The sequence below is a fragment of the Diachasma alloeum genome, unplaced genomic scaffold (assembly GCF_001412515.2).
Source record: "Diachasma alloeum isolate Michigan unplaced genomic scaffold, Dall2.0 Dall_scaffold_00872, whole genome shotgun sequence".
Taxonomy (NCBI): domain Eukaryota; kingdom Metazoa; phylum Arthropoda; class Insecta; order Hymenoptera; family Braconidae; genus Diachasma; species Diachasma alloeum.
This window is the reverse complement of record NW_021680993.1, coordinates 2,191-7,296: the sequence shown is the minus strand read 5'-3', so window position 1 is coordinate 7,296 and position 5,106 is coordinate 2,191. Positions and strand designations below refer to the sequence as shown.

The 5,106-nt window shown below is 38.9% G+C and overlaps 1 long non-coding RNA gene across 1 annotated transcript; it reads left to right on the top strand.

Annotated features, from left to right (window-relative positions):
* The first annotated feature begins 6 nt into the window (after positions 1 to 6).
* On the top strand, positions 7 to 407 carry LOC107045085. Its single transcript, XR_001461411.1, has 2 exons — positions 7 to 156; positions 226 to 407. It is a non-coding gene; the product is annotated as an uncharacterized LOC107045085 (long non-coding RNA).
* The last annotated feature ends 4,699 nt before the right edge of the window (positions 408 to 5,106 follow it).

The following is a 5,106-nucleotide window of genomic DNA, read 5'->3' as shown; positions in this document are numbered from 1 at the left end:
CTAATACTCGATCTTTGTGCAAGCATCTGAATCGTCCTTTCAAGGCCCCGAACACTCGTTCAATGGCACATCTTGTTTTGCAATGTCGACGAGTATACATGTATTGAGGGGTATTCTCGGCTGCATCGACAATTGGTATGAGGAGTATGGGCGCCAGTGGGTATCCAGCATCACCTAAATTACCGAGTTTTAATTTGTTAACATTCTACTCTTTTTGTTTCTTAGGGATGATGGAGACACAGACAGTGCCGACGATAAAGCTAGACAGAATATATGAAGTAATTTCAATTATAAAAAATGGAGGGAACTGTTGCACGCAGAAGCTGAGGGTGTTTATAATATCGATTATTATGTGTTCTTCTGAGATGAGAAAGGGACTATTAATAAAGTGCAATTACTAAAAATAATGGAGTGTTGGTATGGNAGCATTCCACAAATTTGCAACATTAGTCCCAGATAGTAGTCGTTACTATTAGGGCTAGATGATATTTTATATTTATTGTCATTGTACTTACCGGAACCTTTTTCGAAACGAAATTCGTCCAGAGTATGAAATGGATCTTGAGCTTCTCTCATCTCAATATTCCGGGCCCTGTTGGCTTCAATCCTCTGATTATTAATAGCTGCTGCTATATTTCTTGCAGCTTCATCTACTGCAATTGCTGCTGCTACGTTCCTCGGGAAAGGGAGCATTGTGTATCCAAATCTGGATGGAGGAAGGGAAAATAGAATAAAATCTCAGCAATTATTACACATGATGCATGATGTTATAACCTCATTTTCGTTGTTTATTGCTCACATTTGGGGTTCGTTAGCACCCGAACCATTATTAAATGACAATTACGTACCTTGTGAAAACTCTTGAATCTATATATCACAACTCAATTCCTTATTTCTCCTCTGCATCAACTCATAAATCAATTTAAAACTGCCGGGATACGTGTTCTCAAAATCTAACAGAACCGTTCATACCAACTACTGCCACGCTCTCTGGCGGGAGCAAAATTATAAGTTTTTATGTCAACATAAAACGCGCAAAATCTCTCCCCTGTGCACAGCAGAACCAAAGAGGATTGACTAAAGTAGAGGCTCAGATCTCAGGGTTAGACAGAACCCAAGCCGAAAGTAGTTCGACCCCAACGGAGGGATGCCGCCACGGTCAAATCTGACGGCTGGGCGAACTGCCTGTGCGGGTAACTCGGCAGTAGCAGTCCCGCTGTCACAGGGATAGTTTCGGAGTGGAATTTGTGTCCTCCTCGTCCTCAGCATGTTCTTAATGTTTTTCAGGTGATTCATTTGCTGGCTAATTAATATTAAGGAATGAAACACAGAGGGTGTGATGAAGAATTAAATTCCCCATCAATCGATCCCCATTGCATCCCTTAATCTCTGTAACAAAAAAATACAAACTACGACAAAGTCATGGACCAGTGAAAAAAATAATTTTGTTCTCGGCGCACAGTGACTTTTCACCATTCGCTCGCGAATTAAAAATTCACTTCTCCCCTCCTAATTGAGATTAAGGGATGAAAAAAGAGTAGTTCGACGGAGAATTAAATTCCCCACCAACTGACCCTCTTTCATCCCTTAATCTCTGTGAAAAATGGAAGAAACTGTCATGGAAATAACAGCGCAGTAAGAAAAATAATTGTTTTGCGGCGCACAGTGACTCCCGGTAATTAAAAATTCACCTCTCCCTTCCTAATTGAGATTAAGGGATGAAAAAAGGGCAGTTCGACGGAGAATTAAATTTTTCATCAATTAACCCTCTTTCATCCCTTCATCTTTGTAACAAAAAATTAAAAACTGCCATGAAAGTCAGGGGCCAGTAAGAAAAATAATTGTTTTGCGGCGCACAGTGACTCCCGGTAATTAAAAATTCACCTCTCCCTTCCTAATTGAGATTAAGGGATGAAAAAAGGGCAGTTCGACGGAGAATTAAATTTTTCATCAATTAACCCTCTTTCATCCCTTCATCTTTGTAACAAAAAATTAAAAACTGCCATGAAAGTCAGGGGCCAGTAAGAAAAATAATTGTTTTGCGGCGCACAGTGACTCCCGGTAATTAAAAATTCACCTCTCCCTTCCTAATTGAGATTAAGGGATGAAAAAAGGCAGTTCGACGGAGAATTACATTCTCCATTAATTAACCCTCTTTCATCCCTTAATCTTTGTAACAAAAAAATTAAAATCGCCATGAAAGTCAGGGGCCAGTAAGAAAAATAATTCTTTTGCGGCGCACAGTGACTCCCGGTAATTAAAAATTCACCTCTCCCTTCCTAATTGAGATTAAGGGATGAAAAAAGGACAGTTCGACGGAGAATTAAATTCTGCATTAAGTAACCCTCTTTCATCCCTTAATCTCTGTAACAAAAAAATACAAACTGCCATGAATGTCATGGGCCAGTGAGAACAATTTTCACTGCATTTCAAGTCAAACCTGAAATTTCATGATTTATTCTCTCTACATCGCATTCAGTTTCACTATCCTGAAAATTAACCTCTTCCCTTTCTAATAGCTGTGCTATTGGTCGAGATTTGAATGGTGCAGAATAATCAGTAGTACCACCAGACCTCCAAAATTATCGAATTTTTCCCGATTGTGTTGTTGAATATCAACGAGAGAGAGAAGTTTTGCAGAACTTATCCTGATCGTTCACACGCAGGAAAACATGAGGGAAATGTTCGATTAATTTTGGAGGTCGACTGGTATTTGAACCTTGACGAAGCCGTATTTGACAGTATGATGTTTTGTTGAGTTGTTAAAAAATTAAATCGTCGTTCAAAGGAGTGGAAAGCGATTAGGCGGTGGTCCGAGAAATGTCGAAAAAGGTTGAACAGTAAAACAAATTTGCCGCCCCTAAAAACATGTAATCGAGGGGCTAATCACTCCCGAAATCATGGTGCCAGTCTGGCCGAAAATCACGCCGAAATCACCGAAATCCCTGAAATCAAGGGATTTCGGCTCTCCGAAATCACCACCGAAGTCATTCGAAATCGTCCGAAATCAAGCGAAATCAGTGCATCCGAAATTAAAAATTATTCGCGGGGGATGGAGCAGAATGGTCTGCTTTTCGACATTTCGAATTATTTAATTTACGGTGCAGGGGGTGCCTACGATCAAATTCCATTTGAAAAATTCATGTGGGCTATGATCCCTTGCGGGTGACAATTTTGTTTTGTCAAATAAAACTCAAAATTTGGGCTTCTCACCCNAAGATCGATTGATGGTAAATTTAATTCTCCATCGAACTACACTTTTTTTATCCCTTAATCTCAATTAGGAGGGGAGAAGTGAATTTTTAATTCGCGGGCGAATGGTGAAAAGTCACTGTGAGCCGAGAAGAAAATTATTTTTCTTAATTCTCCGTCGAACTGCTCTTTTTTCATCCCTTTATCTCAATCAGGACGGGAGAGGTGAATTTTTAATTACCGGGAGTCACTGCGTTGCGAAACTAGAATTTTTCTCACTGGCTCATGACTTTCATGGCAGTTTATATGTTTTGTTACAAAGATTAAGGGATGAAAAAGCGTTAATTAATGGAGAATTTAATTCTCCGTCGAACTGCCCTTTTTTCATCCCTTTATCTCAATTAGAACGGGAGAGGTGAATTTTTAATTACCGGGAGTCACTGCGCCACGAAACTATAATTTTTCTCACTAGCCCATNATGGAACTTTTTTTGGGGGGGTTGAGGGGGTGCCTAGAATACATTTTCAGTTGGAACATCCATGCAAGATATGTTCCCGTAACTTTGTGAATTTTATGTGTCCAATAAAAATAAAAATTTGAACTTCTCACACCCGAACACACACATTTCGAATATTTGATTTATTTCAATTTCGCTGAAACTTTTTTTAGGGATTCAGGGGATGCCAAGCATCCATTTGCAGTTGATAAATTTATGTGGGTGATAATACTAAAATAAAATACTAATCTAAATGAGGACTTCTCACTCACAAACTTCCAGAATTCATTGTCCATTCTATGAATATCGAATTATTCGAAAAATTCGAATAATTCGCCATTTTGAATAATTCCAAAAATATGATTATTCGATTACATTCCATTTGTACACTGTTCGCACACCCCTAATGTCAGGGAAAAAGGAAAAATGTCGGAGGAACTTTTTTTTTGGGGGGGGGGGGAGACTGGCCCATGAATTTTGTCGTAATGTGTATTTTTTTTACAGAGATTAAGGGATGCAACAGAGATCGATTGATGGGGAATTTAATTCTCCATCGAACTACTCTTTTTATATCCCTCAATCTCAATTAGGAGGGGAGAAGTGAATTTTTAATTGGCGGGTGAATGGTGAAAAGTCACTGTGCGCCGAAAAGAAAATTATTGTTCTTACTGGCCCATGATTTTGTCGTAGTTTGTATTTTTTTGTTACAGAGATTAAGGGATGCAACGAAGATCGATTGATGGTAAATTTAATTCTCCATCGAACTACTCTTTTTTTATCCCTTAATCTCAATTAGGAGGGGAGAAGTGAATTTTTAATTCGCGGGCGAATGGTGAAAAGTCACTGTGAGCCGAGAAGAAAATTATTTTTCTTACTGGCCCATGACTTGGTCGTAGGTTGTATTTTTTTGTTACAGAGATTAAGGGATGCAACGGGGATCGATTGATGGTAAATTTAATTCTCCATCGAACTACTCTTTTTTTATCCCTTAATCTCAATTAGGAGGGGAGAAGTGAATTTTTAATTCGCGGGCGAATGGTGAAAAGTCACTGTGCGCCGAGAAGAAAATTATTTTTCTTAATTCTCCGTCGAACTGCTCTTTTTTCATCCCTTTATCTCAATCAGGACGGGAGAGGTGAATTTTTAATTACCGGGAGTCACTGCGTTGCGAAACTAGAATTTTTCTCACTGGCTCATGACTTTCATGGCAGTTTATATGTTTTGTTACAAAGATTAAGGGATGAAAAAGCGTTAATTAATGGAGAATTTAATTCTCCGTCGAACTGCCCTTTTTTCATCCCTTTATCTCAATTAGAACGGGAGAGGTGAATTTTTAATTACCGGGAGTCACTGCGCCACGAAACTATAATTTTTCTCACTAGCCCATGACATTCATGGCAGTTTATATTTTTTTGTTG